At 37.3% G+C, this 26556-nt stretch overlaps 1 protein-coding gene across 1 annotated transcript in view; it reads left to right on the top strand.

Moving 5' to 3' along the window:
* The window catches only part of SEMA3E (semaphorin 3E), a 250538-nt gene that overhangs the window by 107816 nt on the left and 116166 nt on the right, over window positions 1-26556 (top strand). The window lies entirely within an intron of this gene.

The following is a 26556-nucleotide window of genomic DNA, read 5'->3' as shown; positions in this document are numbered from 1 at the left end:
TATTTTTTGGTTGCAGCCGTCATTGTTGTTTGGCGGGTCTGGGCTGGGGATTCGAACCCGCCACCTTAGGTGTATGTGGCTGGCGCCTTAGCTGGTTGAGCTATAGGCACCGAGCCAGGAGTAGCTTTTATAATGAATTCTTAGATTTTACTCATCTTTTCTTGCCTGTGTAGATAATTGAGTGACGATTTAATATGAAAATGAATAGTGAATTGATGATATATAGGAAGTTTGGCAATATTATTCATCTATACCAAGCTTTGTGATTTTCATAATAATACCTTACAATTTACAGTTAGTTTACTGCTTTAGCCATTTCCATGGGCCCGTCTGTGGTACATCCCGACCAGTCTTAAGTAGTTCATGTAGTCAGTCCAACTCCTATTCAGTCCTGGATAATATTGTGGTGGTACTCTAATTTCGAAGAATATATACATTTTATATATTTTCATCATATATATATATATAGAGAGAGAGAGAGAGTGAGAGAGAGAGAGTACAGTACTTGTGCTGTCTGATAGTTAAGGTTTTTCTTTCTCTTTCAATATTTATTTTCAAGTTTTGAGGTTCCCAAGTTAGAAAGGCTTTAGACCGTTTGGTAAAATGTGCATTATAGTAAGAATTCTGATTAAAAACTATACGTGAGTATATATTATATAAGTTCAGTAATTAAACATTGGGAGTCATTTTCCTCATGTGCACAGGTATTGATGATAAATTGTTTTGCTTAAAAGCTCTTTTGCCTCCTTCTAAGTTATTCTTTTTCTTTGTTTATAACTTTTCATATTTGAAAACACTCAATTCCTTTAGGCAGAAAATTTAGGTTGAGATGTAATCACGATGTAAATGTTTCATATTATTTGCCTCAAATGATATAATTTTCCCTCAAAATTACTAGTGACCAAAGGCAAAAAATATTAACTCATTAAAAGTCTTCTATAAATAAATATTTGTGATATAGCCGATTCTGAGAAAAATTTATAATGAAAATGCTAACTTAGCTCAAGAAATCTTTTAAATTATCGATCTGTACTACCAAATGTGATTAAGCTTTCTCAATATAAAAAATTAAGTACTTGGGGGTGCCTGTGGTTCAGTGAGTAGGGCGCCAGCCTCATATACCGAGGGTGGCAGGTTCGAACCTGGCCCTGGCCAAACTGCAACAACAACAACAAAAAGTTAAATACTTAAACTAAGGAGCTGATATGATATCAGTATTGCCCATAGCTTCCAACGTTTAAGTACAAATATATTAGAGCATGTATGTCTGAGACTTTTGTAGTAGAATGTGGTCACATATAATTGAATAGCTAAGACAATTGGGCAGATGTAGGCAGAAGCAGAGACCTAAACATCATGCTGTTAATTGAATCAGTGCTTAATGATTAAAGGGTTATCAGAGGACTGATTGCCTGGTCTCCTTTCTCCCCATTTGCCCACCTAGTCCTGGGAAAGAGCAATGCCTTGGAAGTTGATTACTGGTGGTGATATTGGTTTCCTACAGCTGTCTTAACAAAATACACAGTGGATTAAAACAACAGATTTATTCTTTCATGGGTCTTGAGGCTAGAAGTACAAAATTAGTGTGTCCCTATGATCACGGGAAGGCAGCTTTCTGCCACTTCCTACCGTATGGTGGCTGCTGTCTACATTGCTCTGTTCTTTGCTACCATCATGACCTGGTCTTCTTTCTTGTGTCTTTATGTCCACATTTCCCTTCCCTTACAAGGATTCTAGTGGTTCTCCATAAGTTTACCCTAATCCAGTATGACCTCATCTTACTTTGATTCTACCTGCAAAGACCCTATTTCCAAAGAAGATCACATTCCCAATGCTTGCAGTTAGGACTTGAATATATATTTTGGGGGGGATAAAAATTGACCTCCCTCAAGGCACGGAGATAGCCAGAGCTAATCCACAGGATGCGGTGACATGAAGCTACACAGACCCTGCCATAGTTTAACCCAGTTCAATAAAGATAGTTAATAACACATATGTGTTTATTTTTGTATTCCTCAAATCATCCTAAAACAATAAAGAATTTAGAAAGCACAAACCACTAGACAAAAAGGCAGAAAACAATAGCAACTTACTTAAAAGCGTATTGCACATGAATGTGTGTCATTGATTTGACAGACCAAGAGGATCAAATCTTATGCCCACAGAAGTAGAAATCAAGAAAAAACAAAAAACAAAACAAACTGATTCATTTACAGAATCATCTCCAGAACTTCAGGAATTGTAAGCATTAAGCTCCTATGCTGTTGGGAGTAAAGGTCTCATTCTGAACTTTATTTAGTAGCCTATTTAATAAGCAACTCTCAGCTCTACCTCATCCAGTGTAACTCCACCACTTCTCCCTATGCCTAAAAAGAATGGGAGTTTTTTATCTGGAGTAGGATAAACAGAGTATTTTTGCACTGAAGGACTGGACTGTAAGCTATGGCATCAAGTGAAAGATTAAACATTAAATATGGAAACAAGCAGTGTTCTCATATATGGTTAGTGACCTGCTCTCTGGGGAGAAAGAGCCTTGATTTGTAGCATTCGCTGATGTCTACAGTGTAAATACTACTCCCATACCCAATTTTAAATTATTAACATAATCTCTCTGAACGTGAAGTTGGAAAGAAATGCACACAGTCTTTAACACTGAGTTTATGCCAGTTCCAGTGATTGAGAACCATCTAGCCTTTTCCTAAGGATTCCGAGTGCTGGAGACTCTCCAGGAACACAATTGAAATATTTTTCTCGGAGAAATTTGACAAGTCTCAAAAAATGTAGTGATGCTGGATGCTGGGATTTGTCAAAAAAAAAAAAAAAAGAATAATTAAAATAAAAACCCTACCAACCATCTCTATAGCAAAGCTCACAGTGGACAAGCCCTATCCATTGGCTTGCAGCTTCCATTCTTAAGCCCCCTCTTAAAAACTAAACATAAGCATATGACCCACAGTCACTGACAACTGAAAAAAGCTTCTCAAATGGGATATGGAAATAAAAAATAAAGATAGGCCAGGCATGGGTCCTCACGCTTATAATCTTAGCATTCTAGGCTGAGGCAGGAGAACTCCTTAAGCTCAGGAGTTTGAGACCAGCCTAAACAAGAGTCTCAACTAAAGATAGATAAATTATCTGGGAATTATGGTACAGGCCTGTAGTCTCGGCTACTCAAAAAAAAAAAAAAAATGCAGGAGAATTGCTTAAGCCCAGTAATTTGGAGAATTGCTTAAGCCCAGTAATTTGAGGTTGCTGTGAGCTGGGCTGGTTTCATGACACTCTAGCCTGGGTGACAGAGTCTGACTCTGTCTCAGATATATAAATTAATTAAATAGATAAAACTTTATAGAAGAACTTGGAGGAAAGAAAAATTATTCTGGAAGGAAGAAAAGATCTTCATAAAGATCAGAGAAGATATTCATGAGACAAGATCAAATTGCTATTTTAAAACGGAACAGAACATTTAAAAAGCTCTTTGAATTTAAAAATACAAGAAGAGGAAGAAAAATCACAACAGAAATTTTGAAAATTATAGTTAAAGAAGTATTATGGAAGCAGGGAAAAAGAGGAATGTGATAGGAAAAAATGTGAGAAAATAAGAAAATTTAAGGCCAACCCAGAACTTAAAAAATTAGGCATTGCCTAAAGACAAGAGAGTACGTGAGTGAGAGAAGTCCTCAGTCAAGCCATTGAAAAAAGTGTTTTAGTACGTAAAGAGATTTATTTCCACATTGAGAGGACCCAGTACAATGGATGAAAACAAATTCATACCAAAATAGGTCATCATAACATTTTAGAAAACCTGGGAAAAATAGAAGGCTTTGTGAGGTTTCAGAAAAAATAAACAGGTTATATGCTTTGGGGGAATTAGAATTGCTTTGTACTTTATAGTTTTGACCCTAGAATCGAGGAGGCAACAGAACATGCTGTCTAATTTCTTAGGAAAATGATTTCCAAAATTCTATTTCCCTAAGAAATTAGACAGGATTTTCTCTTATTAGACAGCATTGTCTCTTATGCAAGAGTCAATTAACTTTGAGGATTGAATAAATACCATTTAGACATGCAATTTCTCAAATAGTTGACCTTGATGCACAATTTCTTAGAAATCGGTTAGACTAGGTACTTCACCAAAACAGAACAGTTAACTAAGAAAGAGACCTAGGAAGAAAAGATGTAGGTCAGGAAGGAGTAAAAAGAATTTCCAGAATGAGAGTAGTGGGAGCTCTCGGGAGGAGAGCTGCACAGACAGCGGGAGGTCACACCATGATGTTCCTGGGCAGAGGCTCCAGGAGAGATTCTTCAGGACAATGAAACTGGTGGACTAGCTGATACATCTAAAAATATCGAGAGGGTATTTAGACAAGTAGTGGAGAGTTGGGGATGAATTCATAATATAAACATAGAAAAATATGTCGATTAAAAAATTTTAAAAGAGAGATAAAGAGAATATTGGAAAACAATAATATTGTGTATAACTTTGTTCAAAGCCAAGTTTTAAAAATGTTACAATTAAATCACCCAAGAGCTCACAATTCTATACTGTGTATGATGGCTGGTTAAATTCATGAAACACACCACCTGCTTCTAGGAATGTTTCTTCTGCACAAATGTGCTCTCTGAATTCCTAGAATTGCTAACTTAGTGAGTAATGAAACAATTTAGAATTTCTTTTTTCTTTGACTAAGTGCTCCAAGAGATATCAGAAATTTCTCAGCTTTCAAAATTTTGGGTCTGGGTTTTCTAGAAATGGATTTTCCCTTTTTATTTTGCCGTTTAAAAAAATTCACTTTATTTTCCTACAGTAGAAGAATTGAAAATATACTTTCCTCTAATGTACATCAGAATATTAGCAATAATGGGGATTTTCATATCCATTAATATGACTTCTTTGTTAAGGGGGAAAGAAGACTACTTTTACAAGCCCTATAAGACAAGCTTAGCTAAGTATAAATCAAAACATAATTTTTGCTCAAAGTAGTATTATATTTGTACTAAGATAATTTTGTTGGTTTATATTGTTCATGAATTATTAAGTATTATTAAAATGAATACATAAAGCAAACTGTTGATTAAGAAAAATGTCTCTCTTTTATGAGATTTTTTAAATGATTTGATGCATTTTTCATGCATTTTTAAAAAGACGATATGAACAAATTTTTGATTGTATATATTATTTGTTTATTAAAAATAGTTAATTTTTTTGGCTCAGACAATTGGAATACAAAGACAAAACTTGTGCTTGACTTGATAATGCATTATTTAATCTTTTTTCCTTTAGATTTTAGTAAATCATAAATGTACAACAACTTCTTAACTCTACCATGCACCTAAATTTTTTAAAAGGAAAATGTTATGTCTTATTACACCATGATCCTGGCTAATAGCTTTTCAAACCTTTGAGAAGAATCTTAAAGGTTTCACATGTTACCTGAAACTTACAAATTCCACATTATCAAAGAAGCAATGCTTCTACACTCTTCCAAAGACCATTAGGAAAAAAAAATTACAAAGCTAAGAAACTGTCTCAAAGGCATTTTTTTATAATCCTTCTTCCACAGTAAGGTAATGTTGTTATTAAACACTCCAATCCATTCACAAACTGGCTCTCGGCATCTGCTCTGGTGTCTTCTGCCATATCACTGCATATTTATGCACGACTGAGATCAGAGTTTCCTTAACAGTGTTCCTTCACTACCCTGAAGCTGTGCTGTTATCTGTGGGCTCTCATCCTTCCCTATTTATACAAAGTGGAAGAAGTGCTCAATATTGCAACTCCCACTATAACCCCCACTTCCTCCACTGCCTCCTGGACTGTAGTTTCCTCCACCATATGGTCCCCCCATGTTCCTGCTACCACAAAAGATTCCACTCTTCATTCACTCTTCTCGTTAGAAGGTTGCTGATTATAATTTCCAAAATCATAGTAACTTCCACTTCCATAATTTCTTCCTCTGTAGTTGTCATAACCACCTCTGTAGCCTCCACCCTGGTTGTCATATCCAGGTCCCCCACCACCATGTCTTCCTCTCCCTCCTCCATAACCAGGGCTACCTCCAAAATTGCCATCTCCCTCCTCCTCTGTACCCATTATAGCCATCCCCAAATCCACGCCCACTTTCATATCCATCAGATCCTCCTCTAAAGTTACTTCCTAGTCCTGGTCGAAATTTCCACCACCACAACGTGAATCTCCAAAACCAAAGCTGCCTCCTCTTCCAGTCCTAGAACTCCGAACTCCCTGCATTTCTTGCCTAGACAAAGCTTTCTTACTTCTGTATCATGGCCATTGATGGTGTAATATTTCTGGAATACAATTTTACCCACAGGATCATGGTCATCATAAGTAACAAAGCCAAAGCCTCTTTTCTTACCAGACTGCCTATCAGTAATCATGTCAATTAAACTACCTATCTCTAATTATCTCCATACTCCTCAAAGTAATCTCTAAAGTGATGCTCCTCAGTATCTTCTTAAATTCCACCAACACACAGTTTCTTCATAGTTACATGAGCCATGGTTTTCCAGATTCCTCTCTGGCTACAGCATGTTTTGGCTCAGCCACTTTCCCTCAATTGACTGAGGTCTTGCAGCCATGGCAGCATCAAAACCAGTCTCTTGATCTTTTGTTTGCAGGATCTCCTTGCCACACAGTCTGTAAGTTTGCCCGTTGCTCATAGTAGTTCAAGCTTTCTTCTGTGGTTCTGAAGCTTAAGTTACCAATAAAGAGTTTAGGGAACTGCTCCTTTTCTCTCTCACCTGCGGACTCAGTCACGTCAGCCCTATTTTCTGAAGGTGAGCGAGAGGAGAGAGATCTCCAGGGATGAATGCCAGTCGGACTCGTCCTGGCGTTGTAGTGAAAACTGCCACTGCTTGAGAAGCGACACTGTCAGGAGCACCTCCACGCTGGGATCTGGCACGCCTGCTATTCGATAATGCATTATTTAATCTTAAGAAAAATACATTAATATTATTCCTTGTAATTTTATAAGATTCATATGAAAACATAGATGTCATGTGTGGACATAAAATAAAACTACACAGACTGGGAAAGGCCTGACAATATTATTATTTGTGGAAAAACTGAGCAAGAAGAAAAATCTGCTGAGGAGACAAAGTGATGGCCAGAGATGGAGAAGAATAGGGAAGAAAAAATCAGGAAAGTGAGAGGAGACAGAATCCAAGGGGGCAGAGTGGCTACAGGGGGCAAATATCCCTGAGAGAGAATAGAGATAATGACAAGAGAGCCAGCAGGAAATCTAACAGGACAGAGTTGTTCCATCACTATCTTGAGTGCAGCTTCCATGGCCGGCAAGATTGAAATACAGGATTACTTGTTCATAATGGAATTTGTTACAGTTAAAAAGACATCACCCCTCTGATTTCTCACTCATGCCCTTCTTCTGGAAACTTTACTTCTTGACTTAACTAAAAGTTAGGTCTCTCTTACCTGTGACAAAACATGAATTGAAACCGTTTCATCTTTAACTCATCACCATCAAGGTCCAGAAGATGTGAGGCAGACCTCTTCCTCCTTAACACCACTCATCGTGATTTTAAAAGGCAGAATCATCGCTGAGCGCAGAGTGTGTGTGGCTCTGAATAGGCATCTCGGAAGCTCATTTTCTCTGGTGCTCTCTCTGCAGGGCTTTCTGCCACTGTCATCGGCCAACTCCCTGTCTCCTTCCTGGACTCGCGCCCTTTCACACGGGTGTTGGCATCAGCCTGTGCTGTGCAAGTCTCTGTCAGCAGTCGCTAAACGCTACAGCTTTATGGTTCCTCACCTCTCAACTTTATTGCCATCAATCTTGAGAATTATGCTTAGCGGTTTATAAGGGTAATAGAATTATTAGAAAAGTGGGAAAGTAAGTGGGGCCTTGCTTCTTAGGCAGACTGAGCAAAGTATACTGGGATAAAAGTACTGATGAGACAATAAAGTAGTGAATAAATAAGAGAAAGACAGGAAGCAGGATATCCTACTCGATAATGGTAACATTTAACATACCCTGGGCTTCTCCCTCCCTCCATCTTCTTGAGAATGCCAGAGACGTTATCTCACTTGTTGGCTTAGGTAGCATGCTCCCCTAGAAGACCCTGAGGTAAGTATCAGTGTTTAATCAATTCATTAAGGAAATGATCCTAGGAGAGATCCAGATCAGTAAAAGTTGGGGCAATCAGGGCAAGCAAGGAGGAGAAAAGACAGATAAGGACATGATTTCAGCCAAGTCCCATTGAGGTTGGCTTTAGCCTGATTCCACAGGGAATGTCAGATGGTAAATGAATCCCAAGAGTTATCCTGTCTGAGGCAAGGAACCTGGGCCTTTATATTCTTGTACCTGTCAAATAGCAGCCAATGTCTACCTGATGGGATAAATTCTCAGGCACATCTGCTTCCCTGCTATGTCGGTGAAGCAACTCTTTTAGCTAAGGGCAGCGCAGCGATCTAAAGACAAACACAAAGATGAGATGTCAGAAATAAAACTACACCAAGTCAGGAAGGAACATAGAAACAAATACTAAGATGGAAAAAAAAGGAATTTGAGAAGATGTAAATGAAGAATCTAGATAAAATTGCTTACAGTAGCAGTGAAAGGAGAAGCCTGATTTATAATTTCTCCATAATCACACATAAGACACCTGTATGACACATCCGTATGACACATTATAAAGAAGTACTACATCTTCATGATGTTTCTGTATAAATATTTTATTATAGGTATAGACAAAACATAAAGAATAATCTTGACAATAAAATGCACCTGTCAAATTTTTGTCCCTGCTCTGGGGACCCTAATAGCAGCACTATCTTCGATGGACTGAAACAAGACTGAATTGTGTCTCCACAATTTTAAGTTAAATCCCTAAGTCCCCAATGTGACTCTATTTGGAGTAAGGAAATACTTAAGGTTACATTAGGTCATAAACGTGGAGTCCTGATGGGATGAGTGTCATTATAACAAATAACGGAGAGAGCTCACTTTCTCTTTACACCCCTTGATAAGGTGGTTTGTTTGCAAGCTGGGACGAGAAGTCTCCCCAAGATCCAAGTTTGCTGGTATCTTTATCTTGAACTTCCTAGCCTCTGTGACTGTGAGAAATAAATTTCTGTTGTTTAGCCCATCTAGTCTATGGTATATGGTTATAGCAGCTAGATCAGCCCACACGTCTGTATTCATCTTTAAACATGGGTTATTTTCTTCAGGATTAAAACACAACAAAATAAAACTTAAAACTCCAGAAAAAATGGTTTACTTTCTGATACCCAGCTAATGAAAATACTGCAATTTTTAGGTCATTCTTTGTATAATTTTCATATATTCATTGCTATAAATTTGCAAACCTGGAATAGAATAGCGCCTTAATTTTCTCACAGACCTTTCCAGCTTGAACCTAAATGTTGCCCATCCGTATTGGTAAAAGTGTTCGTTCTCTGCTTTCTGTACATCCTGGTAGAAGCTTGTCTCTAAGATTCCAAAGGCAGGATTTGAAAGGAAAATGGCCATTGGCAAGATCTGCCACAGGGCTCTCTCTAAAACTGCCATTAACATTTTGTGCATCTGTACACAGAATCCAGAAAACCTTAAAAGGCCCAAGTGCTTCCCGGAACAGGGACCAAAGCACTTGTTAACTGCCAAGAAAACATTGAGTTTGCAGACGCACTGCAAAAGAGGGAGCAGCGGTGTGGCTGACATCCCCTTCACCCCACAACCTAATGCCCCGTATTGTAGAGCCCCAAACAGAGCCAGGCAGATGGCTACTGGGAGCTGCCAGAAGTGCTGACAACACTCCAGCATATTCTCTAGGGCAAGTATCTGCAACTGACCAGTAACAAAGAATTTCAACTTGGCCCATTTGCTGGGTTCAACAAGCAAGCCCTCAGTATACCTTAAAATTATCTTTACATGGCTGTGTCTTTAAATGGACTCCATCACTTCCTTCCTATCTCTGGAAATAGTTTCGGTACCAGCACCTATCCTAAATACTTGGTAGGGCAACACTCCAGCCCTGATGACAGAGGTGGGTTTTGTTTTTAAGCAGCTTTTGTCGCCTCCTGCTGCAGACACAGTCTCGACCTTGTTCTCGCTGATCCTCTGCAGCCTTTATTCTTCTCTAAGGGCTCTTCTCGTTTTGTCCCACTTCCCACTGGTGGAGTGCCAGTCGTGGCAGAAGCCAGAGCTGTTGGGAAAATTGGGTGAATTTTTGTGCTGGTTGATAAGGCGAGATAGGTGAGATAAAAGGGTAAAGGGAGGAAACGAATGTTTCTGTTGCCAAGCATTTCTCTCCAAGCATTAATGCTTTCCCTGGTGCTTGGAAGGAGCTTGGTAACTGAGGCGGAAGCAGCTGCCTGGCCCATTCCTGAGATTCCCCAATCTCCTTTAAAGCTGTATTCTATTAGGTTTAAAGACAGTTGCAAGAAGGGCTTAAATGGAACTCAATCAATATTGAAATGAATGAGTGCAAGCTCTCTGCTGAGGTATGGTTTTAGAGCTTATGCTACAGAGAACAGAGAGATTAGAAAATTTGCTGAAGAGGACGATCCTCTAGTCGTGCCAATGACAAGTATCAGGAACAATTTTGTCACACGCTTCTTCTTTATGCATTCCTTCATCGTTCATATATGGATTGAACACCTACCAGGTGACAAGATTCAAAACTGGGAGGTTATTCAAGTTTTTAGGAGGATTAAGCAGATCAAGGAACCCCTAGAGCTACACCTTGAAAGTGTGTGACCTTAGTCAAATTACTTAACCTCTCCGTGTCATGATTTCCTCGTCTGAAATGGCAATAAGAAGAAAGACACGTCTCAGGAGTTATTGTGCTGCTTACAGGCTTTCCCGGGCCTTCAGTGTAAGAGCTGCTGTTATCATTGTTTATGGCAGGTTCTATGCATGCAGAAGTAAAAAAAAACCTCCAAGATTCTCATAGTTGGGTAAAGTCTAAGTAAAAGAAAATCAATGATTAGAACTCAGTGTGATAGGTGTTATAACAGGAGACACAGTCCAGGGGTATCTCACTCATCAATGATTAAAACTCAGTGTGGTAAGTGTTATAACAGGAGACACATTCTGGGGGCATCTCACTCACAGCATGATTGCTCACTCCAAGGAGAGGGGGATGATTTGAAGTTTGATATGAGTCTTGAGGATTTTATCAGGGAGAGGGGAAGAGGACAATGATTCCAGCAAAGACACACAGGCATGTGAAATATGGTGATTTCTAAGAATGTTAAATAATTCAGTGTATCCACTGTTAGAGGGGCCACCGGGAGCGTGCCAGAGAAAGAAGTTGGGGTTGATAGAAAGGGCCAGGTCAGGCTTACAAATGGAAAGTTTTTTATAGGATTTTAGAAAAGTCAGATATTTGAAAGATTGTTGTAGGTGTAGTGAAGAACTGTGTATTTCAGCTGATATGTTTAAATATCAAAACCAGGTAGAAGGCTCAGTGCCTGTGGCTCAAGTGGCTAAGGCATCAGCCACATTCATCTGTGGCAGGTTCGAATCCAGCCCGGGCCGCCACACAACAATGACAGCTACAACCAAAAAGTAGCCAGGTGTTGTGGCGGACGCCTGTGGTCCCAGTTACTTGGGAGGCTGAGGCAGGAGACTCGCTTGAGCCCAGGAGTTGGAGATTGCTGTGAGCTGTGATGCTATGGCACTCTACCCAGGGGGAGAGCTTAAGGCTCTGTCTCAAAAAAAAAAAAAAAAAGACCAGGTAGAAGTTTATAAGAGAAGGAACTGTGGTGAGGAGTTTCATCCTGCTGCAAAGCAGGGACACACAAAGACCTCCCTGGAAACATTGCCTACAGTTTAGAGCTGGGAAATAGTAAAACGGTAGGATGGAGCGTGCCTGAGTGGAAGGGCTGTGCTAGTATCTGGACTGAGGGCCTCTCTGGGTGTCACAAAGGAAGGCAAGGAACACAGCAGGACAGGGAAGAGGTCACCAGCTACATTCTGAGGCCCTCTGTTGTACCTTTACTTCTTTTTTTATTAATACGTGTAACATTTGACTGTTTGATGTTAATCACTCAACTCGATTTTTGCGAAGTCCTATCAGGCAAGCACTATTACCTTCATTGTACAGATGAGGAAATTGAGACAAAATAGGGACGAGTGTTTTCCCTGAGACAAAATAACTGGTAAGAAGCTGAGTTGAAACTCAATCCCAAGCCAGACTGAATCGAAACTACACTTCTGTGCAACGTTTCCAACACAACATCCTCTTTCCTGTTTCTATGTCCGTTGCCGTCCTCCCTCCTCCAATTTCAATCACTGGATTGTCGTCATTACAGATGTCCTTGTACCCTTTCCTTTCCTCACCCGTGCCTTGTGAGTACTCATTCTTCTGCTCTTACTTCTTGCTAACAAACACATTAGGCAAACATCATATTGTTAATTTATGCTCTTTGGTTGAATATTTAGAGTTCCCCAACCAATTTTCCACATGCAACTTGTCCATTCTGTGATGTGCTCCCTGTAAATACCTCTGAAATTGAGACTAACGTCCTTATTTCCTAACTGCAAACTCATCCCCAGCTCACAGCTGCCATAAAGAAAACCAAGGCCGTCCTCTGCACTTGTTCACTATTTTGTCCTTTCTGAATATTCTCTCTGCCCCTTATCACCACTCCTTCACCCATACACATAGACACATGCACTTGTTTCTGATGAAAACAATAGTCATAAGATTTCTAAGCCCATAATAGAATTAACTCTGATAATGACTTTTCTCCCCCAAATCATTCCTCTTCACTGGGGCTGTCATTTGGTACCACTGTGCAGACATAGTCTCATTTCTTTCAGACCTCCCTACAAATTTGACCATTGTTTTTTCTTTCAAATTACTTTTGCACAGATTCCAATATTGGTTAAAAGCCAAGAAATCTCATTTTCTTTACATAACAGTTATATTGTATACCTGTTATACTCAACACCACAAGTGTGATCACAGTAGTTATTTTTTTGCATGTATATTGATTCTTTTTTTTCACCCCCTACCTTTTTTTTACTCTATTTATGGTAATTTTGCTACTCCAGGCTTCTGCTATCCTTCTCCTTAATTTTCACTCCATTCTACAGGGTAAAGGTAAGGCAATAGCTATGCAGGAAAAGTATTCTGTCTCCTCAGAAGGGGGTGGAGTGAGCACCACAAAGCTGGTAGCTAAGGCGATGCAAATTCATTATTTAGTGATTAATATTTTTCTTTTTATTCCTGGCACAGGTGACAAGAAGTATAGAAAAAGCATTTCTTGAAGTATAACTGAAATGAAATTCCCTAATTAAATGCTTTTTCTTTTCATAAGTTTTTGGTAAATAAAGCTTTCCAAGCAGCTGATGGTTTTAGTGCAAAGCTCTCAAAGTGACAGCACTTCCTTGCTTGCTCTTCCTATGCCTCCGTTATTGGAGAATGGAGTGTGCAAAGGCCATAGAGCTAAGTCTTTCATGCTCTGTCTAGCATAAGGCAGCTGCAAAAACACATGATTTAGAGCAACGGGCTGTCGCTGAAGTCGGCCCCGTCACTGCAGATGTTCCATTTAAATGTGTGTGCTTGCAGCCCCTCAAAGGGCTGAGGTTGACCTGCTACAGGAGCACTACAGATGTGTGGTGTGCCTCTCATTTTGGTAGTCACAAGGGTAAATTGTATTTCAGGAAGTAAAAGAGTCTATGGGATGGATTCATGTCTCTGATGGTAACAAACTCCCTTTATGTATACATATATACTGTATATACATTAGATATGCATGTATGTATCTAAGATTGGACATTACTATTTTTATTACTGAACTTTATAATTTCCCTGGGAAGTACTGGTAAAAACACTTCCTCAAGCATTTCTGGTTTTTATGATAGTTAAAAATGAGGCAGGTGAAGAAAACGTTCATTTTCTACTGTTGCTTCAACACATTATTATGTCTATGCAGATGTTGAATGTTAACTTTATGTGCTGACAAAATCAGAATATATTGGCTTTCAAGGCTGTCATGACTATATTCTGTCTGTTCTAAGAATTTAGATAATTCCTGATTGAGTCTATATACTATTGACTTTTCTTCAGTTATGTAACCAAATACTATCCCTTGCCAATGTCAAAATCAAATGATAGAAACTCCTCTTTGTGTTAAGATTGGCTAAGTATTATTTACCTACTGAAAGGCTTCAAATAAGTGTTATCTTTATTTATTTTGGATATGTTTTTCCTTAAATAATTTGGCCTTACTATAAATTATTTTCTAAGTTAAAAAAAGCAAAGATATCTTTATATTTTTTTGTATCTGTGTCAAATGATATTTAAAACTTATATAATTGTCTAAATCAGGGCTCCTCAAACTTTTTAAACTGGGGGCCAGTTCACTGTCCCTCAGACCAGACTATGGGCCCCAGAACAAGTCAGTTGCTAAGCAGGACAGGCAGCGCCGGCAAAAACACCCGGTGGGCCGGATAAATGTCTTAGGTGGGCCGCATGTGGCCCATGGGCCGTAGTTTGAGGAAACCTGGTCTAAATGCTTGTTTAAAAAGAAATATTTCCTCATTAAAGAAGAAAATATGTTTTATTTTAAAGAAGGGAAACTTTGTAAAGTTAGGGTATATAACTATTTTATGTGTTAGTGTACCTAGAAATTAGACCAGTGCATGAAAATACCAAGAAGATTGAATAAAACAAAGCTTATGTAGGAATGAATTAATCTATTGTTTATGACCTGTTAAATTGTATTGTCAATTTAATGTCATAAGAGCATCACTGACAGCCAGTCGTGTTCTACAGAGTCTCAGTATTTGAGAAACAATATATTAAAATCTAATGTTTAGTAATCTTCTATCCTGAAGATTCCTGATAATAATTATTTCTGTAATAAACTCTAAGGATTAACCAAATGGATTAACAATTATGGTACAGGCAAAAGGCGGACTTCTGGAAGTGTTTTTTTGTCAGGAGGATAGCTGTTGCTTAGTTTAATTTCATCTGTTGTTTGTCCTGGGCAGGACAAAGCACATTTCAATTAGTTAGGCTTCTATTGGCAAAAGTGAGTACTGTTCAAGGGAGAAAAGAACAGAATTTGTGGGGAAAAAAGTTTTTCATTTTTACATTTATTATGAAAAGTGTGTAATTGTAGCAGGTAAAAATACGTAAGTGAAAAAAATGACCTTAAATTATCCAAAATGGATTTATATTTTCACTATTCCTCTTCCTAGTTCTCCTGTTTCTTTAAAAAAAAAAAAATAATGGACAGATTCAGGTGAAAGCAGCATATTTCCATTCTAATTATAATTTGTTCCAGAATGTCCAGTTAATATTGGCCGTGCACATCTAACTCTACTCCATTAATCATGTTTCCCTCTTAGAAAGGAAATAGAATGTTTTCTCCTTCTGCAGTTTGTGTAGTTTTCAGTTAAAGAGGAAAATAGAACCTAGACTCCACATTCACCTCAATATTCTGTCAGCCAATAAAATGTATAGCTTATATTACATTTTGGTATGCAGTTACACTAAACAAATACAGTTTTTTACTTTTAATAGTATTTTTAAGAAAACTATTTTTTTTTTAAGATAGGTATTAGAGACTTGGTTAATGATCCTGAATTCGGTATATTTACACTAAAAACCTTGAAGAAACTTTGACTGCTCTTTCAAAATAATAGGTATAGTGTTTATTTGAAACACATATAATTAATGTTATTTGAAAACCTTATCGTATAAGGTTTAGAAACACAATGTAATTACTGTTTTTCTAAAAGTGTGTAGTAAATCATCTAGCAAGATTATTTTTCTTGTTTATAGATTTGTGTTTGTATGTGTTTGTATGTGCATGCTTTTGAAGAAGATCCAGAGACAACTTTGCCTTTCATGCTGAAAGATAACCCTAGAACTAGTCTCAGACTTAATTTTGTGGCAAGCTCACTCACTTTCACTTAGAAAACATATAATGCGTAAGATTTTAAACTGTGTGCAATCAACATTGGACAATAATTGTATTCATTAATATTCAGTTTTTAGAAAGGTGCGCTTTCCCTTCTAACTTAAAACATTCATGACACCTCAGGGATGAGTTCCCTGGGAATTCTGTGCAAAGCATTTGGAAGTGTTAGGGAAGGGGTAATTATGCTGTCCAGAGAATTTGTCAAGGAACAGAGCTGTGGGAGATTCAAGTGGCTGTGATGGTTGCAGAGGTCACAGCCTTGATTTTGAGCCAAGACTCACTATCACTTTTTTAATTGAATCTGAAAACTAGAAAGCTGTGATGTGGTAGCCACCTATTACCAAGGAAGACACATCTCACTAATTGGGAATGGGTGAGCGTGTTGCTTAACAAGCGAAATCACAAAGAACGGGAACCCCCAAACACGAATAGCAATTCATTAAAACCAACACTGGGATAAGTGGAGACTGTCAGAATATAAGTGATGTGATGCCCTCCCTTTCATATTTCAGAAATATAAATTCCTCACTATTCCTAGTTCACAGAATATGAGCATGATTAGTTTCACCTCTTTTCTACCTTTAGTCTTTATGTAAGAACCGAGAAGAAATGCTTTCCATTAATGGCAGAAAAGCTTTGAATTCAGAGCACTTTTGTTTTTATATGTTAAAATTTAAAAATTATATTGACAATATTAACATGTCATACCACGTATTATTTTTATTGTTGTATTACACCAAAATTAAAAGACAAGCACAATGGATGTCACATCATCATATTGAGACTACAGAAAAGCTGTACTGTGACATTTAAACCATCTTTTTTATCTAATTTAGTATAATTGCCTTAGTTTGGGGTCCAATTTTTCTTCAGCACATTTCCATGTATATCCAAACTTCAGATGACAAGTTATTAATTTCAGATACTATTTAGGAAGGCTAAGTTTCATAATCCTAAAATAATTAGTAGGTGAAAGAAGTTTGACATATATTTTAAGTCTTGTTAAGTTCAAATTAATGTTAAACACAACTATGTCTAAAATACAATTACCTGATTTTTCTTTAGTTTCCTTCTTTTAGAAGTAACAGACTATCAGAATAAAATGTGATTTTTTTTCCCCAATGTGACGCCTCTCTCTTTGCCTGATCTTATTTGGTGTCTATGCTCACAGTAAGAATATAACTAATTTGCAGCCTTTATTTCAAGAGTTCTCCAGTTTATGAGGATTTTCAGGTTGAGCCTCAGTTCAGAAGTTTCAGCCCAAGCAATTTAGAAGTGTACCCGCAGCTTCTGCAGGACTGCCAGTCTGAGAGAGCTGCAGTTACATGGCCTTCTCCAAAGACTCTTCTTTGTCTAGGAAGTGTGTTTGTTTCCTCCATTTCCAATGGGCTCATACTTTTTAAAGATAGATTTGGGGAGGTGGAAGAAGTCAGCCATCTGGATAACCATTTAAGTTAATTTAATTGTGGGACTCATAAGGGTAAAATGGCCAGATGTAGATTTGGGGAAAAATTTGTTTTTATGGGCCTAAATAAGTTCCCAACGCTCACCACAATGATTTTTTTTTTTAGTTTTTTTGCATAAATAAATGAAATTCAAAAATTATTACTTTTTATTTCATGTACTGATATAACAATGATATTGTATGCACCTGTCTCAGAACATACTGTGGGTGTATTACAACAATTGAAACAGGCAATGGTCTCCTGTTTTATTTAATGTTGCTATTAAAGTACAGAGGGATGCTTTCCTCTTGGAAATGCAGGAGGGATGCAGCCTCGGGATGGATGGAGATCTGATTGATCAAAACCCCTACCTACTTAGAAGCAGACAGCTATGGGTGGGCAGGGACTAGATCAGGTCTGACCTTTAGAAAAGGCTCATCTACCAATGAGAACTAGTCATTGGCAGTAGTCACGAATGCTGTTTAATAACAAATGTGGCATTAGAATGCCGGAATGCTTTTGACAATCCTCTGACTCTTGATGCTCCAAAATGTCTGATTTATTTCTCTAAACACATTTAAGATTAATGCAAATAGGGGATTCACCTCTAATACTGACAAACACTTCATAGTATCTCATATCCTTTATAGCAAAATGAATTAAATATGGTCTTAAGTCTTCTACACTAACTAGATTTCATACCTCAAGGCTTTAAAAACCTTACAGACTCCAGGCTCAGCACCTGAAGCATAGTGGTTACGGTGCCAGCCACATACACTAAGCCTGGTGGGTTGGAGCTCAGCCTAGGCCAGCTAAACAACAATGACAACCACACCAAAAATTGCCGAGCGTTGTGGCAGGCGCCTGTAATCCCAGCTACTTGGGAGGCTGAGGCAAGAGAATCGCGTAAGCCCAGGAATTTGAGGTTGCTGTGAGCTGTGACGCCACAGCACTCTACCAAGGGTGACAAAGTGAGACTCTGTTTCAATGGAAAAAAAAAAAACCTTACAGAGTCCAGGAGACACAAAATGTTTAGCAAAAAATTTGAAAGCTGCTAAAGGTCAAACTTGCCCAACTCAACAGTTACTTTTTTAGTTTCATGGACTTTTAATTGTCATAAATCTCAATAATGAAATACCATCTTTTAAAAATAAAAAATATCAAATGAAATATTAAACTTTGGCCATTATTCATCTAAATATAACTACTTTCTTAAAAATTATATGAAACATAATAGTTCCTCACATGAGAGTTGTCTTATAGACCAAACAAGGAGGCTCCTCAAAGTATCAACTCACCATGTTACAGAACACGTACAGGAACGCCAAGGCGTAGTCACGAACACCAAGGTGTAGTCACAAACACCAAGGCATAGTCACATTTGCTTCGTAGCTCCCAGAGCCCATTTTATACACGTCTACAAAAGAGTCTGTGGTTTAGTGTCTGTCTACATTTTTATCAAGTGAAAATGATAGCAGTTTATATGGAATAATTCTAGAAAAATCTTTCTGTGTAGAGAGGAGAGAGATACATTCTCTTCCACTAGAAGAGCAAAGCGTTGGTAACATCAGAAACCTGTGTCATTTCTTCAAGGTGCTGTGCTTGAAGGAAGAAGTTTGGAAGCACCCAAGTATACTATCTTAATAGTTATCTGCTGGGGTTATGCAATGCTCTATTATTCTGTCTCTTACTCTAAAGATGTGTAAATCCTCCAGAAATATGAGAAATTTACAATGTATAATGTGTAAATCCTCCAGAAATTTACAATGTATAATTTAGAACCCTCCTGTGAAAAGGTACGGACTGAAAGAAATTAGTAGATATTGGATAGTCTTGTTGGAATTGAATTTTTATTCCTAGACAAACTGGATATTATCCATAATTCCCATAAGAAATGACCTGTTAATGTTTTATAATTTATGTAAAATAAACATTTATTACATGTTTCATTGAAAATGTGGTGGAGTGGTCAAGATGAAATCATAATAATAACTTATGTTTTTATTAGACAGCTTGATAACTATTCAAATACAGACAGCGACTCTCAGGAATGTGCCTCTCCACATTTTTGCTTCCATTATTAGTATGCTGTAATATTCAAGCAAGAATTTTTCTCACCCTTTCTGGATCTTATCTCTAACATCAAGCAGTGATAAGTTTTATTTTTCTCCTATTATTGACTCAGGATTAAGTAATGGCTAGGATGTTCTGGCAAGTGTGGGACCCTGACAATTCCTTATAACTGATCCTCAAACATTAGAACCCTTTGACTGTCTAAATACAGTATTTGTACCTTAACTAAGAGCTGAGCATTAGCAGAATAATTCTACAGCAGAGGTTCTCCTTTTTTTGTGTCACATTATAATTACCTGGGAAATTTTTAAAAATACCAGTCGCAGACCAGATCCACTACAATCTCTTGGCGAGGGACCCAGTCATCAGCAGCTTTAAAGCTTTCCGGGCGATTCCAATGTGCAACCAAGGTAGAGAATCAGTGTTTTGGAAGAAATGGAAACAGAATCATAATTGGCATGAAGAAAATCCTCCACACTCAACACTGAACTTACTGTGATATTTTAAAGCCTGGTTGAGGAGGCAAAGTCAATTTCTGAACAAATTACTTAGACTTCTGTGACCTTGTTCAGACATACCCTCATGTGTCACAGAATGTGACTGCCCCCAGAAAACAGAGGAAAATCAATAATTTACTTCACTCCAGCCTCCCTCTTTTGGCAACTCGTTAAATCTGTGCCAGGACCTAGAACCCTGGTCCATCGGGGCAACACTGTGAAGGTGGTATTTGTGTCTACCTTCCTGGTGTCCCCCTACCCACAAGAAACATGCCTCTAACTTAGTATCATCTCTTTTTTCCACTTACAATCAGTCCCCCTCCAGGTGTATGTAATGTTATATTTATGCTAGACCCAGTTCAAGGTTCAGACAAAGCTAACTTGTAATCTGATAAAGGTTTAAGGTATAATCTCTCTCAGGGGTTCCCAAATTTTAATACTGGCTTTTGAAAGTCAGAAATGTAAAAGTTGTAAAATTTTAATGACAGGAGCAACTGGGAGAGGATTAAATAATTGGGCACAAGGGGCCATTTACATTTTCTCCCTTCAAATTATACCCCATACACATTCCTGCTCATTAGACTAAGTCCTCCTGAAAGCATAAAGCTTCTGTTCATAGTAAGTTTAGAGAATTTGCTTTTATCTGATCAATAACATTTTTTTTTGTCCTTTTGATTCCACATATGGTATATTTTTGGTCATATAAATAGGGCAGTCATTTACCTTGGAACTTATTATTTTACTCATGGCAATTTGCCATGAATACATTAAAATTATCTCTATTTACTAAAAAAAGTGGTAATTATTTGCCTTCCTAAACTTTAATTTACTATAGATAATTTATCATAAAATACCTTATACAATGTCATACATACTATGCTATAGCCATAAACACTGAAGACATGATTAGATAAGTAATACTATATTATCTATTATAGTTGATTTTATAGAAGTTACAACTTCTGATAGTAAGCTTGCCTTTGTCAAGGAAAATTACATCATCAACCAATCATTTAGTTAATATTTTTATGTGCTGAAATGTTGTCTCTAGAAATATTTTAGCAGTTTGAAAGAATTTGATAATATAAGTACAGTAATTTTGTTTAGTCTTTATATGGAAAATCGGAAGCCTCTCTGAGCACTTAAATTGACAAGTCTCACAAAAGCAGGCTGGACTTGGCTACTTTTCAATGTGTCAATATCATGTGCATTTATATGTCATTTTTAGTATATGAACTGTATCCAATACGCTAGTGTCTTTATATTATTTACTTCGGTTTTAACCATCATCTTTCTTTTCCCTGTTGGAAAGTGAAGTAAAAGTTTTTATAGACTACATGCTTGTTGTTCCTTTGCGATTTATTTTCTCCATCTCCCTCTCTATCTCCCCATCTCCCTCTGTCTCTCCCTCTGTTTCTCTCTCTCTCTCTCTCTCTGAGTTCTGTTGTCTGGTGATAAATTCTGGCAGTCATTAACTGCAAGCATTGTAAAGAATTGTATCATCACTTTAAAGGCCAGTTGCCATCCAGAGAGGTTAATGCATTTGCTCCTTTCCAGAGGCAGAAGCTCCCTCTACTTGGTCATGGTAGAAAAAGAAAATTGACCTCCTGTTCCCAATTTCATATGGAATTTTTCTTTCCAGATAGGGGCAGTGACCTTGCCAGAAGGATCCAAGTATTTTTGAGATCATATTTGACTCAATGATGGATGGCAAGTTACCTGGGTACAAAGCATCTGTTCTGATAAATTTGGGGGTGGGGACAAGGCAGCTACATGTTAATGTATTCTGCTCTTGCCTCCAGCTGGCAGGAATGGTATTTTCAGAAAATCGGTTGATTTTCAAAAATGATTGGAAGTCCTATCAAAAATTACAGAATGTAAGGACTTGGTCTTAAAACTTATGACAGAATTTAAGTCTTATTCTTTAAACTTGCTCTATTAATAAGTTGCTTATCTAGAGCTAATTTTATACATGGAAGTTTTATCCATTCAGTTCTCCCATAGACATTTTAATTTATCCTATAAAAATATCTTTCAAATTTTCCATAGTTTTTCTTGTTACACATTCTCTTGTTCTTAGCATGTGGAAAGGTACTCACATTATTGCTTCCTGAGTAATAATGTTTTCACTTGGGTGATAACATTATAATTTATGGAGATGTTGTCAAATCTTTCAGTTCTTCTAACTTTAGCCTGACCTAAATTACATTTTCTCATTTTATTAATAAGTATATGATACAGGTATGAAGTTAGGCTTCAAATATAAGGGGCAAGCAATTAAATGTATCCTATAAAAATTATAGAATAAACCAACAGAATAAGTTTGTTACTTTTAGTACCAATAGCAATACAGTTTTTTTCTGACAGCTTCCAAAGAACTCAACAAATATACAATTGTATCTTCAGAATTCTTATCTTTCCATGTTGATTTAATTCTGCAATTCTTCTCGTTTGAAAAATTAACAAATGCAAAAATTATAGAGAACATCCATGAGACATTTCTGGTTTACTTTATTTTCCAAACTGCTCGTGATATAGTCACGAAGCCAGAGGAACCTTAGTCCCAGTGCCATCCACTCCAGTTCTACAGATGGGGAAATTAATATACATAAAAACAGCTACCCGATAAGTGATACATTCCATGGTAAGGCTGGGAGCAAAAAGTTGTCTTGACTTATTTTTAAATTAACTTAGTTCTAAGGACATTTTCCCTATTATTTGAGGTTAGTAAGTACAGGATTTTTTTTCTTCTTTGTTTACGATCTTTGTATTCTCTGATCCTCTATCCAGTTTTTTTTCTTTGTTTTGATCAGGTTGAGCAATATAAACTGCCATGACACAGCCTTTAGGAGGAATGAGGCAATTGAGGCTGAAGTGCAGGTTTTAAGAAATGCCTACCTCGGAAGGTGTCTGTGACCATTTAGTAAGTAAGGGCATGACGTACGGGAAACACATGTAGTGTATTCCTAAAAAATTCATCTTACTGAAAATCGATGACTAATCTTAGTCCACAAAGAAATACCTATGATGTGTACAAACTCTTATGTTATTGTCACTTTTTGTAAGCACAATGATGTACAAGATCCAGAAAAATTGATATTCAAATGATATGTGACCTTAGGAATGTTTCAAGTTGCTCTGAGAGTTTGTGTTTTAGAATCTGTAAAATGGGAACCATTACACATGCATTGTGGAAACCAAGTAAAGGGTAATTGAAATGATGTATATTGGGTATTTCATACAGTAACTAACACGCAAGAGTCCTTCTGTGAATATGAGTTGCCCGCCCTTTATAGTTTCCGTGGAAAACACGGGTGATCTTAGGCGTTATGTGTCACGTGTTAGGTTATAAACAACAGAGTTTTGGGGTAGTGAATTAACGCTAATTGAGGATTGACAGAAAAGGTAAAAAAAAAAATTGTTAACAGCTTAATAACTAAGGTGACTTTTCATGAAAGAAAATCAGTGAGTTGTGCACACAGAGTTGATTTGTCTTCCCTGTTCACATCTCCCTGAGGTAGCAATAGCTGAAGAGAACCCACCTGCCCAGGGGGCCTATTACCTAATAAGAGGCATGCTATTCACGTGGTAGCAGCTGCAGTAATGAAGGCATGTACTTTAAGAGCAGAGGAGCATTTGGTGGTTGTCTAGTATTTCCAAACCTATCAAATAGTGGTAAATAACACACAACCTTATTTCCATATCTAGGTATGGAAATCTACCAGGGGTATTTTTTTTTTTTTTTTGGCCATTATACTGTGGGTGAGCAGGTTCAACTTCCATTTAATTAAGAGGATATAAAATTGTGCTTCATTTTGCCTTAAATCTGAAATTCAGTTAGTATTCTATCGGTTTTGTAACTGTAAAGAAAATGTGATGATAATAGACAAAGTACACGAATTATACATTAGTGAAGTATGAAATGCCAGTTTGAAAACTATAGATTTTGATTTATTTTGGATGAGTATAAGGGTACGTGCGATTAGGTTACATCATTTGCAACTGTTATGAAAAGTCTGAGTTGTATTTGAAACCTTCATTCTCAAAGTACATATTTTTAAAGGTGCAAATGTTTTGTATGTCAGATTACAAACTCTTAGTACACCTGGAAGCCTCTTTTTTTAAAATAAAGAATGTTTCACAAGATTAAATTATAGTGGTTGAGGGAAGGTTTTATTTTTATAAATATGAGAATGGCAATCTTTATTAGAGGTCAAAGAGCAGAATGTAGAGGCTATTTAGGTGTGATACTATTACGCTACTTCAAACCATACACTTGGGTAAAAATTGAGGACTCAGCCACCAAATCAAGTACAATCACATGCCCCACAATGTTTGGCTCAGCGATGGGCTATATATGTGTATGTGATGGTAACATAAGATTACAATGGAGTATTTTTACTGTTCCCTTTCTATTACTAGATGTGTTTAGATATGCAAAATCTTACCACCATGTTTTACCTGCCCGCAGTATTCAGTGCTGTAACATGCTGTACACTGTACATGTTTGTAACCTAAGAGCAACAGACTACATCAGGTAGCCTAGGTATGCAGTAGGCTATACTCCATCCACTTTTGTATAAGTACACTCTATTATGTTCTCACAATGATGAAATTTCCTAATGATACATTTCTTAGAACTTATCACCATTGTTAATGACTATCCTAGAAGACTCATAAAGTTTAACAGTACCAGTAAAAAAAAAAAGGCTAAAGAATATTAAGAATATTTTCCTGCTATTGTCAAACTAGAATTTAAATTTCAAGGGTAGAATGGAGATAGCTTGTAACTGAACGATAAATAAATGAAGCAAATTTCTGGGGAAATAGAGACAAACCATCTCTTATACATTGAGATAGATTAAAAGAGGAAATAGAAAATTAAGCTAAACTACTATTATCACAAAATGTAGATTTTAATTTAAATATGCATAGCTATTTACACTGATCATAATAATAATATGCTGAAAAAATTTCCTATTTGACTTTAAGCCAGTATGATGACTCCTGAGGGTAACCATGCCCATTGGCAGAATATAACTGAGAAAAGATTATTAATACAAGGGAAAATTTTATTTGCTGCCCTTGACTAGTAGTTTAGCAACATCAAAAACAGGGAAAATAAATCTGTATATATTGGCTGCTCATTAGGTACTATGAATCATTTGATTTTTACAGCGACCCTAGTGATTAGTTATTATAATCCCCATTTCACAATGGAGAAGTTGAGACTCAGAAAAGTTCATTCATTTAATGCATCATTATCTAGTGCCTTCTACATAAACTGCAGGCACTGGTGTAGGCTCTGGGGATATCACAGGAACCAAGATGGAAATGTTACTATTCTCGGAGAACTCGTTTCCTGATAGAACTTGTCTCCTGATACTAAACCTAGTCATTTTTGTGCAATGCAGAATATAAAAAGAGAATGGTGCAACTTAGAATGCCTAGTGTAACTTTAATATTACTTAATGCTGATAAGGCTTCACACAGGAAAGATCCAAGTGAGAGAAGGAGTCAACTGTGTGGAGGCCACAGGGAGGTGCAGGGAAGGCAGAAGCAAGAGTCAGGACCAAACTCTAAAGTCCAAGCCCTGGAGCTCTGTGAGCAAAGGGGAGAGTGGGGCAATATCGGGGCTGGGATAGGAAGCTGATAGATAATTACAGACCCTGAGCCAGGTTTTAAGATCATTGGGAAACAGTTGGAAGGTTTAAAGCCAAAGGAGAAACATTATGGCCCATTTTTAAAGATAGAGCCACTGTGACTAATACAAGGCAAACTGACTGCTGATAGTTTAGGATGACCTGGGGAAGATAAGCAGGATAAGAAGCCCCTGTTGGTCTGAGCGAGTGGCTGGAGAGGGATGTTAAGCAGAGCCAGTGCAGCATTCAAGAAAGAAGAATGAGGATGAACTCTAGATTTTTGCCAAGAGCCAAAGAACCATTTGCTGAGGGGAAAACTGGGAGAGGAGTTGGTTTGTGGCTGAAAATCAAGAGCTTATTCTCCATTTGCTAACACTGGAAGGCCCATAGACGAAGATAGTGAGTGGGCATGGGGCTCAACACGCATGGTTTGGGGGTCTTGGAAGGAGACCCAAATTTGAGAGCCAGAGTACTTTGAAAAACTTCCATTGTCAAATATTCACTTTAGCAGATGACGAAAAACAAAAAGGTGATTTCAATTTTAGCTAATTTGCTTCTTTGTTATGTGATGAATTATGTATTAGAGAAAATGTGTTATAGATCAAATGTTGGTAAAGTGATTGTTAGAGAAAGGTACAGAATTAACAAAAACACAAAAAGTTATACTGTGTATGAAAAAGGCACATTGCTCCTATCACTAAAATGATCAAATACAAAATGAAAAAGTAGGACAATAAACCGATGAAGCTTCTTAGCATGAGTTAAATTCAATTAAAAATGTGGATCACAGAGAACACATTTGTTTTATAACAAAACATTACTGAGATAAGATAAAACCGCAATGTGTTTATGATTTCAATAGCTAATTAGAATTATCTAGCCAAGTTTGTTCATAAATCAGAAAGCATTTTTTTTGATAGAGGTAAATCAAGCAAAGGAATTAGATATTATTTAATGTATATTTTAATGGGAATGAGTGATGGATA

This window comes from Otolemur garnettii, unplaced genomic scaffold (genome assembly GCF_000181295.1).
Source record: "Otolemur garnettii isolate 467f Iridium unplaced genomic scaffold, OtoGar3 scaffold00005, whole genome shotgun sequence".
Taxonomy (NCBI): Eukaryota; Metazoa; Chordata; class Mammalia; order Primates; family Galagidae; genus Otolemur; species Otolemur garnettii.
The sequence above is the reverse complement of the archived record's forward strand: the minus strand, read 5'-3'. Positions and strand labels throughout refer to the sequence as shown.